Here is a 19,737-nt window from a genome sequence, read left to right on the forward strand (position 1 = left end):
TTTATATCGGAAAATCTCGTCGCTATAATGACACGACTTTATGTCATCGACGCGTTTCGCCGAAGAAACCGTAACACAATCATGTTTGAAGAGTACAAAATCTTGTTGCGAGGACTATAAAATGTAAAAAAGACGTGACTGCTTCAAGAAAAAGAGGAGAATTACATTCTGTAAAACGCGACATTTATATTAAGTAGGGCTTTACTCTCCCCGTGTTCTGCGGAATATTCTGAATTTTTCATGAACAACGTCCGATCTCTAGCCGCTCTAATGTTAATACAACTGATTTCGCGGGAGATCATGCTGTATCCGTCGGAAAGATAGCTATAAATTCTGGAAGACTTTTATAAATATGTGTTCAAGCTCCGCTATAAATACGGATAGCCGCGTGTTCTTCGCACAGTTCTTACACCGCTATCACATAACCGCTCTTGCAAGACTACACGTAAACAACAAAGATAGACACTCTCAGATATTCGAGATCGAACTAACCTTCAGTTAGTTAGATTGCTGAATCAAACATCTTAACGAAGCATTGAAATTGATTCATCTCTGATTAGAATATTAGTGGGAATCTGGAGGGCACTGATTAGACAAATTAATCTCTTGAGGGACATTATATATACGAGGAGCTTAGAAGATATTAAATTATGAAATACGGATCGATATTACGAAATTAGCGTATTGATGCAAACCACACGTGTTACATTACTGCGTCCTATTAATTTGGCACATAACTCAGGTGTCACGCGTGCATAAATTTTTGCCCAGCAATTTACCCGGTCGATGATTGCTTCAGACACCTACGTATCCGTCGACAACGCCCATAGTAGGACGATCATTATAGTTCCTCGCTACGGTGTAGTTTAATGTCGCAAGATCGTCCGATGCATGCATCGGCACGAGCGCGCGAAACCAGAAAAGAGGATGAGGACGGGAACGTGACGCGATTAAGCGCGCTGACCGGGCGTAGAGGAAACGATCGCCGCTAATATCCGCGGCGATGCCCCTCGTTCGTAGATTATAATTTTTGCGGGCCAGCTTTCAGGCACGCGCGCGGCCCGCAAATTCAGGGGGGGCACGTGTCGGGGGCCCGAATGAACGCGTATACCTGCTGACGGGGCGGGTATTCGAAAGAGACCGATGAAATTTCGCGTTCGGCAATCAACCGCGACGGGCAATGATTGGCATGAGCCCGACCGTTTGCCGACGTTGACGAGCAGCAGCTCGCCGATGCGACGTCTCGTTGAACTGAGAAAAAAGGGACATGTTCGATGAGATCAACGCGACATCCTCCTCCTCGTCGGAGGATTGTGAAATTGCTGCGCTGTTATGCGATCAAACGCATCTACGCACGTCGATCATGAATTATGCGGCGTGTACGGCGATTCAAAGGGATTTCAGGCTGGATGGACTGGTTCCAGCGATTGACACGGTTAAATCTGAAATCCGATTTCGAGCCGATTTGATTAAATTATAGAAAGACCATTGCCTGTCGCGTGCGTGAGCGGGTAAGACCGCGAAATCTTGTTTATCTACTTAAATAGAGTTGTGAAAGTTCAAATCCTGGTCACGACACGGGTATGAAAATAAATGTTTCAAACTGCCTCGTTCTAGAAACGCATAATGCTCGCGTTATAACTTAAAAATTCATTTAGAACTCGGAACTGAATTGCTGGAAAGTTGCCTACGTCGTAATACTGTTTCATGAAACTTCAAATTTCGCAGTCGGTTGACTTAATAAAAATATGGCGTCCTGTAAAACAATTAAACTCGAGCTTTACGCTCTCGTTTTATGCACGATTTACGACATAAGAAACAGCGGAAGTTTTGGAAGTTAATACAACGCAGTTTGCTCCTAAGGCAAAGAAATGACACGGGGCATTGTGCACATCTGCGAGTGCATGAGCTCTTTCCTGCATTTTATTCACGCTAAACTTCCTGCGCTTAAATCTCGCAAAGTCTCCTTTTCTTCGAACGGACGGACAGATCGTTTTATACGAGAGCTATTAAAGATAAAAGGGATGTAAACACTGCAATTGGGCTCGCCGTGAAATAAAACGGAGGGAAACGTTGAGTTAGGATGAACTTAGGACGAAACAAGCAATTCTCGAGGGGCACATATGTGAGGACTTATTGCCCTCCCTAACGTCGCGTAAGCGTAAAGCTAAATGCGCAGTAATCATCAAGCATTCAGGACACGGAAGAAACACCGAAGGCAAACGCGAAAGCAAATATAGTATCGCTAACATTACCTTGCGCAAGAAAATTCGCGAGAATGGAATAGCCAAGTAGTTACTTATGGAATGTTACGCAGAAAGTTGAGGATTCCTGAGATAACACGAATTTCCTGAGGCAATTAGTATACGCCAACGCATTCTCTTGGTATCCGACTGCAAAAATTAGAGCAATTGTTCCGGAGATATAACGGGCGCTAATAAATACCGGCAGCCACAATAAAATGTATGAACCTTATCGAAGAGCGAGTGGAAACATTGCTGCGTCTGTATTTCTAAAGAAGCATTCTCTCTCTCTCTCTCTCTTTCTCCGTTCCGCGCGTCAATCCCTATCGCCGCTGAACAATTTAATAAGCACGATAAATGGAACGTGAGGAAATTCAATACTCGATATCAAACAGTAGAGTCAGATTACTTGAGATGTGGTCGCGATTAAATCGACCACTGCAGTCCGCTTGGTCCCGAAGTATATTCAGGCTACGTGTGGCGAGCGATATTAAAACGTGATTATCCAATCGCAAATTCACCGTGACATATGCAGCGGGGGAGACTGTCGATAAATCCGCGAAGCAAAGTCTCGGTTATAGTGAATCTACGGATTTGCATTAACCGGATAAATTATAGTTCCATTCGTTATCGGTTGCCTGACCCGCCGCGGATTCACTTGGGCTCAGATGTTTCTATATGAATTCAACATTACGCCTCGGGTCTTTAACCAAATGCGCAATAGGTACCGAATATTCTACCCGTCACGTGCGCTTTTACAGATTTCCCACAGGAAATTGTAAAAAATAAAAATAATAATCTTCGTTGTAATTGTTTTATTAATTTTTGACGTGTGTAATATATATATAGAATGATTAACGGTGCAACATCCATTATTGACAATTACCTCTTCTAACAATACGCCAACTCGAACGTGACTGCAATGACGTTACCGTAACGGAAAATGTAAATTTTGCATGATTTGTGGCGCGGGTTACATACACGTGCGCGCGCGCGGCAACGGAATTCAATCTTCGAACTGCATAAATAATCGAGGTACGTCGAACACAGCGAGGAACATCGAACACAGCGAGGAACAGAACGAAGTTGGAAAAGAAGCAGGGCGAAAGGTAGAAGAGGGATCGCTCGCAAAGTGCACACAAAGCGCATAAAAAGGAGCAGCAGCCCTATCGGTATCGAGTCGACGGCGGTAATAAAAAGCGCGTCTCGCGTAGAGCGGGAGATGCCGAGAACGGCGAGGAATTCTCCCCGGCGCTTTTGTATCGAGAAGAATTTTCTTTGTCGCGGCCTTTGACTCTCATTGATACGACGAGAATCCCCGACACAGGAGAATCGCAAGCCGCACTGGTCGATCATAAAGGTTCCAACTCTGTCGCGTGTCTTCGAAAGCCAACACGTGCGACACCCTTACAACGTCGGCGAATAAAGAGAAATGGTGTATTAATTCCTTAGCGTTTTCGTGCTAACGTTGACTTAGTGTCTTGCATGACATGATTAATTGCGGAGGTTCACGGCCGGATAGGGTTGATTGATACAGCTATAGGGCATCCGCTTTAATTTAACGATCCTTTGATGAATTCACCTCTCGCTCGTCAAAAATTTTCGATTATACTGCCATATTTACTCGATGGATGGCCTAAAAATCTTCAGCTAATTGATCGTTCGTCAGTCAGCGACAAGACAAACAGCCTGTTATTATAATTGTTCATTTCCCATACAATTATTGCGATCCGCGGAATGATTGATTAAGGTTTTACCGTGTAACAGAAGACAAGATATTTGAGGGATTTCGATGTGGAACAAGTGTATACGTTTAGGTGACGTTAACATTAATTCCCGGCCGTTCATATTTTAATATCATCCTAAAAGAGACAAGGGGGGGGTTTTTTTTTAGAAAAAAGATCTAATTTCCCATATAAAATTTTATCGTAAATTTTTCATCATAAATGTCCGGACTGCGCTTTAAAGCCGACCGCTTTGTGAATTTAAAATTAGAAGTAATTAAGAGATCTCTTATATTTCCGTACGGAGAAAATTATTACAGAGTCCTCAACGAGCGTGGAATTTTATGTGCTTAGAGTTTCGCGCTTTTTTTCCCTCGTGACGCGCAGAAACGCGAGTTACTGTTCCATCCAGATTCTCTTTCAAAATTTATATCGAGTGGTGGCTCACCACGTCGCGGCGCAAAATATTAAACGGCACACTTTTCCCCAAGCGGAAGACGTGAATTTAATTCAGCGATATATAGTTGCTGAAACTTGGCGGAGATTCGGAGTTTAACGCGTATCACGCGTGACCGCGGTGGAATGGGCGAGGGTTACGGTCCTCTCCTGATTTCTGGTTAGCAGCGACGGCAGATCGGCGATTAAACGCGAACGACATCGTCAAATTTAATGCGGCCGTTTCGCATTCGACAACAGCTCGCGGATCAGTATGCGCGTCCATAAATCCTAAAGACGGACCTGCACCGGCGGTGAAATATGCAGTAAACAGCATTAAATAGCGAAGAGTATGACGGCCCCTGTCTTTTCGGTGACATGGTCAAGAGAAGCAAATCATCGAAAGCATGCTATGGCGTATACCTTGGTCAGAGGGTTGATAAAGATGGGTATATATATGTGTGTGTGTGTGTGTGTGTGTGTGTGTGGGTGAGTGGAAGTACGGAAGTTTGACGAAGGTCGGGGCGATGGCTGGTAATAAATCTTATTATCTGAGCGAATCCAGGCTAATATATCGCGCAGTTCGTGTGCTGCGGATTTCGCTCGAGGCGCAAGGTATATATTTACGTTAGGGACAGGTACATATTTATGAGTGTGTTAGCTATCTGAGCTAACATATCGCGGGTGATACAGGATTGGCTTTAAATTAGGGTAACCATCAGCATTTAACGCCAAGTCAGTTAGTCATAGATGAAGTAACATGTTATTTGGCTCGTTGTTATTTCCCATACACGTTAATTGGATAATTTATCGATGTACACGTAATTTCGATGATATATCGGTGCGTAATGATATATTTCTTGAAAATTTGAAACTGGATAGTACAAATACGCCAGGTTTGAGTTTCGCTGATATTTTACAAAATATTTTTACAGAATATTTCGGATATTAATTAATAAAAACTTGGTGGTCTCAGGCGCTATTCAGAAATTTAAGAGAATTAAAGATTATGAGAAAAATTAATAATCTAATTGGAAATAAATGAATGTTTATATTTTATAAATAAATATTATGCTTTTATATTTAAAAGAAAGTTTACGATTTAAAATTTATAGTATCCATTCATAATGAATAAAAATTGTTTAATCAAAATGTAAGAATAAAAAAATTCAGATTAAATAAAATTATTAGAGATAGAAATGATTTTCTGTTTTAATAATACAGACGATTCGCTTGCATTTTTATTTAACTTTTTTTACATAAAGCGATTCTTTTCATCATTTTGTATGTAAAAGTATAAAAATAAGATTATCAAAAAGTGAATGTTTTGTGAGATTCATATCCAAGATATTTCATTGTGTTCTGACATAAATTATGAAATATCACTTTCCGATTAATCTTATTTTTCAACTCGTATTGATTTTTTACTTGCTCTTTGGTGTATATTATTTGCTCTCTAAATTCCGAACCCTTTTCTTCAATCATGTTCGTTTAGCACACAATTTCAAGCGGTTCAGTTTAAATTAAAATCCGAGCATTCGATGGAGCCGATCTCTAAAAATCTTTAATAAATGACACTATCGCCAAGCTCTCTTAACGCCCGCGTCCACTGAAGTAGCAGTTTGGCGAAAATAAATGTCACTATACTCGTGAGAATAACGCTTCTGACTCGTCACCGACTTATCGGTATAAAACACAGATTTACGATACTTCTGAGACTATATTTCTGCAGAACGTTTGCCGTGTGTATGCCCATACATATATGTACGTGTGCTCGCTTGAAAATGAAGAGTCAGAGCACGTATCAGCGAAACCAGTCTTCGTTATTACACTAAACACACCTCCCCTAAAAGAGAAGGACACCGTTTTCCTCTGCGTGTGCATTTTTCTCGTAGTCGCCTAAGATTAAATTGTCTCTCTTGATAATCGAAAATTGGTGAATATTTACCTCGAAAAAAGCAATATAGATACGTAAATGCAAGTAATTAATTAAATAATTAATTACGCGCGTAATTAATTCCGACGGTTATGTGATTAACGATCATATATCACTGCTAAGGCATAAAAAATTCTAATTGTGAGCGACATGTATGTACATGCACACATATGTATATGCTATATATGCGCGTAAGTGTTTATTTCTTGCACGTGGAGCACGTAAATTCGCCGTGACTCGAACGGTTTCGTGGTTGCGTGGCTTCGTGTGTAAAATTATCAAGAACTTTAATGTCATAAATGAATTTCACTAACTTGGCGCGTTTCGAGTAAACCGGCCGCGCCCTTAACCCTCCGCAACTATTTACTTTTGCCACACCAAACTTTCTGGTGATATAAACGGATAACAACGAGTGCGCACTTGGCCATCAAAGCACTTAATCGGCCGGTTAATCCTCCTTTTGTAAATTGAATAAACTAATGGACGTTGGCGGGTCAGGCAAATATTATCGAGGTGAGATAACCGCGGGGTGTAATGAATTTCTGTGAACTTAGCTTTAACGCGTGATCGTCCCCATTTAGAAAAATCGCAGAGCCACCCCCACTTAATTAGAACCGCTAATGGACCGCGCTTGCATATTAATCGCGCTTCAATAATCAAATTGCGCGCGAATATCCGCCGCTAGGTGCACTTTTGTGCGATATATGTTCATTTAATCAAAAATGTATTAACAATGTACCATGCGAGTTATATGACTCGATACACCGCAACAGAATGACAAATAGTCACAGCGATGTGAACGGCTAGAAATGAAATGTTCTGCGTCTAGTATATAAACGGATGGAGTGTATCCATTAAAGTCGAATTCATCCTCATTAATGTCGCATATAACACTAGACCGCAAGCTTATTAAGACGACTTAATAAATTCGTATTTTCTATATCAACTTCCTATTTTCCGATCTGTTTTTGCATGTAATAAAATGTATACTGTTTCCCGATAAACTAAACATATTTACCGTATAAAGGTGGAACAAATATTATTCCGTTTTATTTTTGCGCGACCCAATATTCTGATGCCGCAGGCTATCGACATACATAATTAATGCACAGGCATATGCCGCGTGTTAGCGATTCATGAATATCCGTTATTTATAATATTTGTATCGTTGTTCGATACTCCCGACCGTATAAATATGCAGAAGTAAGTTAACATTCTCTGTACGTACTTCCAAAAGTTCCGAAATGTGTTTGGCGTAGTGACAAAAGTTCATGAGTGTCATTCTACGATTATGAGGAAGATATCTCGGAAATGTCATGGGTCATCATTACGCGTCGTTTTAACGGTTCGACGAACTTAGATATAAGAGATAATGAATGTCGTAATATTGTTGCTACTATCACTACTCTGTTGTGGTTTATTAGATATAGCTTTCTTTTTCCGAGATATTACCCCGCTAAGTGAAAAATTCGTATTCCGATGGGAGACTTTTCGCAGATGGGAAGAAAGTGTTTTCGTGTTTGCCGAAATTTATTGTAGGTTCATCCTTCAAGCACGCCTCTGAAGTTTATAAAAGGAATTTTGACTCCTGCTGTACACGTTCGCGACGTTATTTGTCGCGACGTTATGCAAACCTTATACATATGCGAACGGTACAAATTTCGTCGTACATTGAATTTGTACCAGATTTTTCGTCGTATGGTTTTGCGCGTAAAAGTTGCTCGTTTCCGGGAGGACGAACGAAGATTGCGAAGTACGAAGTTGACATTTTCCGGCACATCTCTCATACAACGGAGGATTTATTATTCTTCCCGCAAGGACACTTGTCTCTTACGCGTATCCATCTATTTCTCTCCTCGGCAAATAAAATCGAACTTGAATCGATAACTTACGCTCAAGTGACTCACGCCGTATATATACGAGCAAGTTTTGCAAGATAAAATCTACTGACCGAAACAGAGATTCGTCTCCTTTCAAAACAGAAGGTAACTTCGCGCAACATTCATGACTATCGTTCTTACGATAGAAATTCAATTAGTATAGCGTGTCCTTACCAAGACGCGTATCTTGTTAAAATGTCGAACATCAACGACATCTCGTTAGAAATGGCTACGGTAGCTACTTCAGTGTGAAAATTACATCGCGAACGCATCTGACTCAGTTTCCTTTTGTAGTTCTGTCTCTGCAGTCATCGGGAATTCAACTCTCATAATTTTATATTGCAATCTAGCTGCGAGCGAGTGGCACAATTACGCATCGGACGACCCCGCCAATTTATATCGTAATAAAGCAAAACAAACGCCCTTATTATCGAGGGTAAATTTCAACCTGCTCGCGTCCTTTACTTCATTTTTTTTACGACGGCCACTGGCGAGCGCGATAAAAACCTCCGTTGCTTGAATTTCGTGTGTTAATTATTTCCAGGCCCGTCGAAATAATAATAAACGTCGTTAACATTTGCATTAGCGTCTGCTAATAGCGCGCGACGGCGTTTCATTAAATTAATTATAATCATTTCCGCTTAGTTGCCGTTTTCTTTTCAGTTCCGTCCCGGAGCATCGGAATTCCGCCCGAAATAAACGCTTTATACCTTACGCAACATGATCCTGTAAATTCGAAGTTGCAGCGAAAAACTCGCGCAATCGTGTTTGACCGTGAAAATAAGCACTGTTAAAGGGTGAAATTTAAACCAATACCTTGAGTTAGATAACATTTTGTTATTTTTAACTATCAATGTGTGTCAAAATTTATTATTTGAAAACAAAATAATATTATTTTAACTCCATTGGTTTAGTCAAATTAACATTGTTTTAGTTAAATTAACTACATATTGAGTAGAGTCTCCCCTAATCAGAGTCTGGCTAACTTGCAGTTCTGGCAAAATTCTACGAGAGAAAGAAATATACACCTCTGTGAAATTGGACAACTTCAACGTATTCGAATTTTCATTAATTGGTATCAATTTGTGTTGTCCGGTCAATTTCACAGAGGTGTATATTTCTTTCTCTCTCGCAGAATTTTGCCAGAACTGCAAATTGGCAAGACTCTGATTAGAGGGACTCTAGTATTGAATGGGAGCAGTGGCGAATGTGGCGATCTATTAGGAATGGTTACAAATTACTCAAATCGAGTATAATTTGACCCTATGAATTTAACAGTGTGTACGCAAACACGGCTTTCTCCCCGATGACTGACCTTTTCAGAATGACGAGGAATACATTTTTTATACGAGGTAAAAATAACCCTCCCTCGCATAAAAACAGTTCGATACACAATTCGTTTTTCGATCTGCCGATGTCTCGATTGAATAACCTAGCCCGCACGGGACGGCGAAGAAATATTTAAACATACATGTAAATCCAACCATATACATCTCGACCATCCGTTATATCGAAATTTTCAGCGTTCACTCCCGAGGGAGACGCCCCGACATGCAACGTGCAAACGATTCGTATTTTGGAGTATTTCGAAAGCCGTGAAACGCGCTGAGAGAGAACTTACCGTTCGTAAATACGGAATTGTGATACGTGAGCAGTTTAACGTACGTCCGACGGACGACAATTCCAGACGCCGATTGTCTCCGCGCCGACAAATAAAAAGCCGCATTGCCTAATCACGCGAGGCGACGAGGAGATCCTTCGTGCATCACGCACAAATTTTCCGCGGTCACGAAAATTACTCTTGACAATCGACCCGATGTGTTAATTGCAGCCTTGAAAACAATTCGCAGGCGCGGCGAATTATTTTCCTCTTCAACATACACCTAGGGCGGTATTCATAGTCGGATCTTATTTCAAGACCGTCTTAAGTAATGTCTTAAGTTGCTAATACGGTCATTTGATTGGCTGGACGGAGTCTTAATACTGCTTTTGACCAGACTTAAGATGATCTTAGATATAAGATCCGACTATGTGTGTGTGTGAATACCGCCCCTAAACTATATTAAAGCTGATAATATTTCTTATCTTAAAATAAGAGAGATTCTTCTTGGAGTGCATTGTTAAACGGATAATCGCTTGAGAGAATTTTTCTCGGATCATTCTTCTTCTCGGCTTATGACAGAATGCAGATGAGAGACTCACAATCAATCCTCTTCTAAATAATATAAAAGTATATCTTTTAATAAAATTAATTTTTTTTAAAGAAATTAAACAAATGGCGTTAAACACAGGAATATTGCAGATATATATATATATATATGTATATATATATATATAGAGAGAGAGAGAGAGAGAGATTTCAGAAAGTAACATTGCGAAAATTATTATTTAGGAGAAATCATTTTTTGTTCATCAAAAAATACGTTTCTATTCTTTGCATCGTTTTCCGATTGCGATATCGCTTTGAGCGTACGTTTAATAACTGCGGTTTCGTCAGAGATGGAACGTAGTTTCTCAGGGGAATTCTCAAAACCGCCGTATCGTGGTGCACTCGTGAAGACGACGCGCTTTTGTCCAAAAATATACCACTCGTTTCCAGTGCTACAGACTTGGACAATCTCGCGATGGCATTTTCTCTCGGAAATTCATTCGGCTGCAGCATCGAAACAGCGAGATTTCTCTAAATAATTTCTCTTTGGTAATTACGATCTTAATAATTTTTGATCATTGGCGCGTAATTAATTTTGAAATATTTCAAAAAAAGTATGTTAAATGAGAACATATTCTAAAGATTTTAATTAACATCGTGCAGTACGGCTATCTGGTGACTTAATTAAAATTTATTTTGAGTAACTGGCGAATAATTGCGCTTAGGGTAAGCTAGGCGATGATATAATATGATATAATCCACGTTAATACGAATCGCCTTTCCGCAGCAACTTGGTTTCATATCTCCCTATAAATTGCACACATGATATACGGTATACATTTTCGAGAGAGGTACGAAACTAAGAAACGATATTGATACGCGAAACTATATCAGCAAATTCATCTACCGACTCGAAATCGCGCAGTTGGCGATTTAACAGATATAATCTCAGCGAAGATAAATAAGAAAAATAATAGTTCCATCGTTCCTCTCCGTGTTTTCCTCTTTTGCGCAGAATTTCTCCCACGTGTACAGCGCTCCGTAAGTGGTAAACTAAATATCTTATATCTCGTAATTACCTCTCTCTTCGGGCGTAATGCGACATGCTGCACCGAGACAATACGGCATACGAGTGAATCCGTAATCAGCGTAATGTGTACTCGCCGTAATACTCGGCCGATCGTAATACGACGAAGCCCCGACGTGACTTGCGCCTTGGTTGACGTTGGCCTATGCAAATCGATCGAGAGCCCGGAGAGCAATCCCGAGTCGAATTCATCTCTCCCCGAAACAACGAATCGCGCGCCAGTGCACGAGAATAGCGATCAAAAGCGATAAAACAGATGACGCGGGGGAGGGTATTTTATGGTAACGCGGGAGAGGGGAGCGAAAGCGGGGTAAGCCGTATTTGCGCCGGGTAACGTTATACGTCGTCAGATTACCGTCATCGGTTAGTTCCCATGCATGCATGCGCGACATTGCGCGAGCAGCGCGCAATGGCAATCCGATGTTCGGCAAGACGAATGGCGGCCCGTTCCCCGGGCTTTTATTTATCGGCATGCGACAGATGAATCCGAATTCGTTCATCAGAGCTCGCCGCAGCCACACACGTGCGACTCTGCGACTCGATATATGCAGGGATACCTCATCCCGCCCGCGTTACGGATGCGCGTGTCGCGCGGGCTTTTTTAACGCGTCCATCCCGCGCGTTTCGCGAAACGCTATCGTTTACAAAGCTATTCCTGAGTTTGCGACAAACAGAAAGAAACCGTTAATAAATCCCGCGCGTTGGTTCCCAAATCAATGCGAAATCTGTTGTTGTGTGTGAAGAGCGAGATAAACGGCGCGCAGATGCTTTTTCCCATCAGCGATGCTGGAATTATTTAGAAACAACATTGCACGAATTTCTCGCTCTCGCGATGGCTATATACGTTATTCCGACTGAACAATTGTACTCGCAGTCGACTGTATTGTAAAATCGTCGGGATAACTGAACAACATACTTTATTGTAAAGTTTTCCTTTAGCCGCCGCTTTTATTCTAATGGCACGCAGAACGAAAGTGTTTGTCTTCTCGTTTTCTCACCCTAATGTGATCATATGTCAAAGGTGAGTCACGGGAGAGCAACGAAGGAAGAAAAACATCACTTTAGAACCATTCAACCGATTTTCACAATACGAACGAGATCACAATACGGGGCGCTTCACTGCGCGGATGTTTGGCTATATGTATGTGGATAAAAGAACCATCGTGTGGTCATAAATCATATCTCGTTTCTAAATTGATAGACTTAAAACGGAGGTTAAAGAAACCATTACATGACCGTACTTTTTATATCGCGAGATAAAGAGATAAAAGTTTAAGATTGAATGTGTACAGAAAGAGAGCGAGGGGAAGAGGAGAGAGAGAGAGAGAGAGAGAGAGAGAGAGAGAGAGAGAGAGAGAGAGAGAGAGAGAGAGAGAGAGAGAGAGAGAGAGAGAGAGAGAGAGAGAGAGAGAGAGAGAGAGAGAGAGAGGATGAGATAAGGATGATCATAGCGCTTTACGGCGACTCATCGAAGGTGCTTATTAAGGGAATCATCCGCAGCTGGTGTAATTGGATTCTGGGCTCTTTGCGAAGGCGACGAGGACCCGTGAGGGTCTTCCGTACTGTACCTACCGTAAAAGCAAAGGAATAGAAAATTGGCAGTTACCTCGAAATTTCAAGCGGCAGCTTTATGATGTGATATCAATTAAAATTAAAAACCTTTTATCTGCTTTGTTTGTTGCAATTATTTACGTTAATTTTGCTCGAGCCTTATTCTTCATCGCCAGCATCAGATGTTTGATGATTTTACAAATCCTGACTTAAAGGATTTTGAAACTTATACGACTCTCTCTCTCTCTCTCTTCCTCTCAAATTTTATATAATTTCAAAAATTTGTCCATGTAGTCATAAGGAAAGTTGCAGGAAAAGTGTCGATACCGATTTATTATATAATACGCGAGAAAAGTGGAAGCGTTCGGCAAATTGCACAATCAATTTATTGTGATTGATAGAAGAACGCGTGTACAACGCTCTTTAAAATCATGTTAAAAGTGAAGTTGACGCGAAATTAAACTATTATTTTAGAACTTATTAGAAAAAGCGTCAAAAGCACGGGGGTTGTGATGTCAGAATTTCGAATAAGCGCGGAATTGCATAACCCCCACACGAACGATATAAATTGTACCGTCAACTTCGTTCTTGTGTGCGAAGTAAAAAAGAAACTTTGCCGCTCTTGTTTGTGCGTGCCGACGTGATGCCTTACGTGTGTATACGTAACATATACACGGAAGTTCGAATATAATTTTCAGCATGTTACACGGATCATCCGTAACACACACCGCCGGCCTCGGCGTTCTCGAGGAATTCCAACGGTATGATAGATGCCCTCCCAGGATATGTTTCTTCCGCGATGACGTTTTCCTCATGGGGCACAAGTGGTGTACACACAAGTCGTGCTTTTTTTACCGGCGACAAAGAAATCGCGTCCCCTTGAGAGAAACGTGGAATTCAATCAGAAACCGTGTTAGAAAAACGACGATCATTCATCCCCCGCGTGTAATAAATGAGACCGATAGTAGGGGGAGAGGGTGAATATTGAAAGTGGACATGTTACGCGCGACGTGCTTAATGATCTTTCTTCCTGAAAAGTAATCGATTCCCGTGACGTCGTTAAGTCACGTCTCACCCATATCGCAGTTACACAAATCGCGTCATAAACTTCCGTATGATCGTCATTTATCAAAGTTTCTCTCTCATATTCTAATACGATTTCCATCGAGAACAAACGCAGCTGTTTGCAATTCGTTACTCGAGATCGAGGTATCCGAGTGTATACATCGAGCTTTGGTCGAGACAAATTTCCATGTAAAACGGCATTACTTGGCGGGCTTTTTGCAGGCAGAAAAATATCTCGTTGCCGGTTACATTTCGTTAGAAAATCAATTTTCGCCGGCGGAGGTCGATGTCGGCGTCGGAACTTTGGTGAGTAAAATGAGCCCTACTTTGCGCGTCCAATGTGACTCTTAAATATGTAAAGGTGCATAGGGAGAGGGAGGGAGAGAGGGGGAGAGAGAGAGAGAGAGAGAGAGAGAGAGAGAGAGAGAGAGAGAGAGAGAGAGAGAGAGAGAGAGAGAGAGAGAGAGAGAGAGAGAGAGAGAGAGAGAGAGAGAGAGAGAGAGAGAGAGAGAGAGAGAGAGAGGGAGGGAGGGAGGGAGCTGTACGTTAAAGTTGGAAATTGCAAGGATGCCCTGGGTTGAGTGTTGTTTAGCCGATACTCATAGCGGAATTTTAACGCACCGCCCTTGCCCTCGGGCCCAATGAGTGCCGCCGCATCGGTTTCAGTTAAAAACATGCATTTCCCATCTCGCGCACGATTTCGCTCAAGTGACTCTCCCGCTTTTATCCATTTGAACAATGCACGTCGTCGTATTACGTTGCATGTACAAGCTGAGCTACTCTACCACTGCGGTTACCGCGTAGCGTACCGCACCCGTCGAGCTCTCTCGTTCGCGAGAGCAATCGAACTGACGCCGTCGTCGCCGGTGCGCGGTGGTGAGTTCCACCCGAGAAAAATGAGCTGGCGAGATGTGGCTTTTTACGCGCTCTTAGAAATCATGTCTCTACGAATCTCGCGACCGTAGGTTTTCCACAAATAAATACGTACTCTTTTTATGTGAAAGAGAAAGACGGAAAAAGAGAAAGAAGGAGAATAAAGTCCGAAAGCCCAAAAACGAAGGTGAGAATCTCATGAGAATTGTGACAGCCAGGGAGTTTAATGGTTTGCAAATATAATCATAAAGCGCTTAACTGTCGGCGAATCGCATGAATAAATACTCGGACTCGATCTTTTTAAGGAGAAACTTTCGCAAAAGTCTAATGTAAGAACATTGATGTAATAAATGTAAATAAATTTTGCTCGAAAAGCGTGACTTTTTACAAACGCAAAGCTCCCCTTTGATAAATCGACGATCAATTTCTCAGAAGTGCCTTCCGAGTACGGCAGAAAATTATACTAAAACCGGAGACGGGAGGGAACCTTTGAGAAGAAAGAGCAAATTGATATCTACACGAAATAAGAAAATAATTTTTCCCGGTGAAACTCTTAAACGAATATTCCTCTACGCTCAAAACTGCGAAATGCAAACTAATAAATGAATTGTTGCGCACTATTATCGCATTAATAATCTTATTTAGATTCATATACATGGAAACACTCCCTCTCAAAAATGTATTTAATATGTAATCAATATGCATAATAAATATGCTAATTATGTTTATGGAAAACACGTTATTATACCTTCACTATATATATTTGCTGTTACGATAGTGCGCTAGTTCGTTTAAATTAATAACATTTCGAATATGTATGTACAATTTTACTGTTGCAATGTAATTACTAGACAAACTTCATATCTTCCATGATCATATCCGCGTAATTTGTGTAGCAAACTGCCATGATTTATGACTGTGATAGCTCTTCAATTATCTATTAATGTAATTATTCAATCGACATATAGATAGCCATCCCGAGAATTAATTACCATTACACAGAAAATTTATTTATAGATACGATTTATAGAAGATCTATTTTTTTTTATATTTTGTAGAAAATATTATCTTAAATATTTTGTAGTAAAACAAAATTATACGACTTTTTTAATACAATATAAACATGATATCAGATCTCACGTTTCGCCATTTTCGCGTGTAACAACTTGATTTTCTTCACATTTACATTTTCGATAATGTTATATTTCTTATATAATGTAATATCTTGCGCCCGTGCATGCAAACCCGTGTCGGCTGCAGCGTCGGTGATTCATGATACCTATACGATGTAAGCTGTGTGCTCCGAGCGTGTTATTTCCCTCAAGCGATTATCCAATATGCACGTACAGAATTTAATTTGTCAAATAATTATTGACTTCGCTCGTTCCGGCGGTATTCTCGCGGCGTGAGAGCCGCGCGGCCGCAAATCTTTCGTCCGACACCGGCGGCGCCGTCGCCGATTTGCGCACTCCCACGGGGATATGCATGTCGAGATGGTCTCCGTCTGTGTGTAACCACGCGAGCCTTGCTTCGTATGACCGAACGGGAAATTCTTCTATCGGTGGCGAGAGAAAAATTCATGGAATCTCGTTTGAGAAACGTCAAAAGTTCGCAGGAACGCCACCGTTCGAAAGAATTCGTGCAAGTTCTCGTGTCTTGACCAGTGACCCTCAGCAACATGAGTAGAGGTAGGCTGACTGGAACACACCTGCCTAGTCAGCCTACCCCTACTTTTATTTACATAAATCATAAATTATAAAAATATTTTCTATAGGCTCTAGAGTCCATTTCCGAGCCTATCCATTTCAAGGCAATAGATTAGTATAATAATATATCTATTAGTTCATTTGTAATAATTGTTAGAAAGACTATTCGTGATTCTTTTATATATAAGATCTCATTTCTCATGCATACATTTTATTTACGTTTGTAATATAATTTTTACGAATCCATTGCCTTGATATTGAAATAAAAAAATAACTCACCGGCCGATGCGCAACAGCGGAGTTGTAAGTCGTAACCCTGCGTTGATCTGTAACATAGAAATATTTTTACATTAAAATAGCGTCCAAGATAAACGATACTTGAAGTAAGTAATTATCGCGCCCGTTAAATTTTTAGAACGTTATTTTAACAAATATCTGATTTTAAAATGCAAGAATTGGCAAGAAACGATCGCGGCCGCCGCAAGCGGCTGTATATTTCCGCGTTAACTCGTTCGTATAATTAATCCGCGAAAAATCGTGCAAGTAATTATTACGACCGTGCGAATAAAGCCGAAATAAGGTTCTACGAATACGTCGCAAATGCACCGTCTCTCCAAAAAGTGCTATTTTCGGTTGCCGATTGTCAGTTGCTGTCGCCAGAAAGTTAAAAAGTTCGCCAACTCTCTCTTGACAACCACAACTGACACAAGCGCAACCGGAAATAACACTTTTCCAGCAGCTGCCATCGCTCGTGACGGAGGACGGAGCGTTTGCGCGACGTATTATCTCTTATATCGCATATGCCGGAGATCGAACTCCGGCCGAAATTGCGCCGGAGTTAACCTCGAAAGTGGCGGAATCCGCCACGGGACACGGGACAGCAAAATAATAAACGAATAACAATTACTCACCCCACGATCGCTCCGCCGTCGCCCGATGCCTCCCAGGCCCCCTCCTCCTCTCCACGATCCTCCTCCGTTGCTGCGTCTCCGGCCTCCGTCGGCGTCGGTCGGCGCGCTCACTCGCGACGTTCACACGCGAAAATATCGTCGCTAATGATCGCGCGACACTTTGCACGGCACTCCCGGTATTAATCTCGCGACGCGGCACGTACTTAATTACACGGCGACGAAAGAATTACGTCGAAGAAACTACGAACTAAACTATACGATCCGCTCGACGCCCGTCACGTCGACCCGTGATGTCCCGCGCAGGCAGGGAGGTATAGACGCTAAGATGGCGGAGACTTTCGTAAATCGCGCGGCGCGCGGCCAACTTCACTCGCCAGGAGCAACCGTCGCGTCGCGAGCCGACGACGCTACACTTGCTGCTTGTCAGGCGATTTTGGTCAACTGCAATTAAAATAATCGATTTATGAACATTCACATTCGTGTCTATTACTACGTTTACGCGAGCGTTACTTCTGTAGTGACTTACGATAATTCCTTCGCGTATTAAACGGGATTTTCCTTCGCGTAAACGGGATTTTGTAGTAACTTACGATAATTTACTCCGCGTAAACGAGTGAATTATCGTAAGTTACTACAGAAGTAACGCTCGCGTAAACATAGTATATCACTCACAATCGCCAAATATCAAAACATGATTAAATACGATTTACGGGACACTCGATAAATCTTCAGAACTTCGAATATGCGGCCTCCGTGGAATATAACGTTTGACAAACTTCCGGTTAAAATCGCGGTATGTACCCAACCGGCAAGTTTAATCGCGCCGGTGTATTCTGCGTGACAAAGCCAACGCTTCCCCCCCCCCCCCGACCTCGGATGCCTTATTAGAATCAACAAAAGACGGGTGTCGCCGTTGCTTTTGTTGAGTACATTACATATGTCACGCTGAGGCTATCGTATATAAAATGAAAGATTAACGGACATAGTGCGAGCGCGCGAGGAAATAAATGTCGAAAAATCGATATCAATATGTGCCAACGAAGCGGATTTGTCGGATTGAGACTTTGCAGAGATGAACATAACGTAACGAAGGTCATAGTCATAAAATTACTGAAACCCGTTATTAACGCGGAAACGTTTTTAACTTACCGGCTTACCGCACACGATCGGATTAATTTTTAATGACGTTATAAAACGTTATATAACGCGACGATTTAGGTGTGTAAAATTACGTTATGCAAGGCAGACGCATTTTGTATAACGCGTTCTAAATATATGATTACGAATATAACGTAAAAAAAGTATCACGTTGCTAATGTTACTCCGTCATCGCTCGGAACGGGGGCAAGTATCGCACTACGGCTTGTAAGCGGATGAAATGCAATGTTACGCGCCCATACGTGTAACGTACATCTATCGCTTTACCTTCAAATCGTGAAATGGCATTAGTAATTCTCGTAATTTCGAGGCATTCACATAGTGTATCGTCCGGGGGTTTCGCGTATCAAACTCCGCCGTACGTTTGGCGATACGGCGTTTGCTATTCAAAGCGGTTTCAGGTATAAGAGCATTCTATGAATGCTCCCGGGCTTTTCGCATTGACGAGGAACCCGCGCGGGGAAAATTTACTTCTCATATACGCAACGGCTTACAAATCAAATTTCGCGGCGTATTGCAAATCGCATCAGAGGTCGCGTTCAGCTCGATCATATTTTATTCCATTCGCAAATTTGATTTTCTTAATCCGATCCGCGTAACGTCCCGTATATTCAAATGCCATGTCCATACATCTGTTACGCCTGATGATCGATCAAAACTTCAGGTTTCTACGCCCCGTAATACATGTAAGAAATTCATGTAAAACGCACAAGAAACATGAATAGAAAAATTCACAAACGCGTGAGTGAAATATTATTGTACGTCGTGTTTACAATGACTTGACTTTGTCAGTGATTTACAAGTCAAGCTTAATAGTATGAATAAAGCAGCGACGGAAAGCCGGCTTAATTGTCATGTAGACAGGCTACAGTTTAGTCATGTCCGGCGATATCAGCGTACAATTTCGATAAAATCGATTCTCCGATAATTGCCGCGCTGCTTCTGCAGATTCAATAAGTGTATGTACTTAGAGGGAGCATATATCGTGCAATTAAAGATTGTGTACTCTTCTATCAGAA

At 41.6% G+C, this 19,737-nt stretch overlaps 1 protein-coding gene and 1 long non-coding RNA gene across 4 annotated transcripts in view; one reads left to right on the forward strand and one right to left on the reverse strand.

Annotated features, from left to right (window-relative positions):
- Nucleotides 1–19,737, reverse strand: part of LOC139775706 (uncharacterized) — a 127,216-nt gene that overhangs the window by 52,704 nt on the left and 54,775 nt on the right. For both annotated transcript variants that reach the window (XR_011718906.1, XR_011718907.1), the window contains 2 exons: nt 17,561–18,001; nt 16,929–16,975 (listed from right to left, as the gene is read on the reverse strand). This is a non-coding gene — a long non-coding RNA (uncharacterized lncRNA). The remainder of the gene's footprint in view (nt 1–16,928; nt 16,976–17,560; nt 18,002–19,737) is intronic.
- LOC139775697 (tachykinin-like peptides receptor 99D) overlaps nt 1–19,737 on the forward strand; it is a 74,378-nt gene that overhangs the window by 2,592 nt on the left and 52,049 nt on the right. The window lies entirely within an intron of this gene.

Source organism: Temnothorax nylanderi, unplaced genomic scaffold, assembly GCF_030848795.1.
Source record: "Temnothorax nylanderi isolate EJ_2023f unplaced genomic scaffold, tnyl_v1.0 TNYL_tig0102_pilon, whole genome shotgun sequence".
NCBI classification, from domain to species: Eukaryota; Metazoa; Arthropoda; class Insecta; order Hymenoptera; family Formicidae; genus Temnothorax; species Temnothorax nylanderi.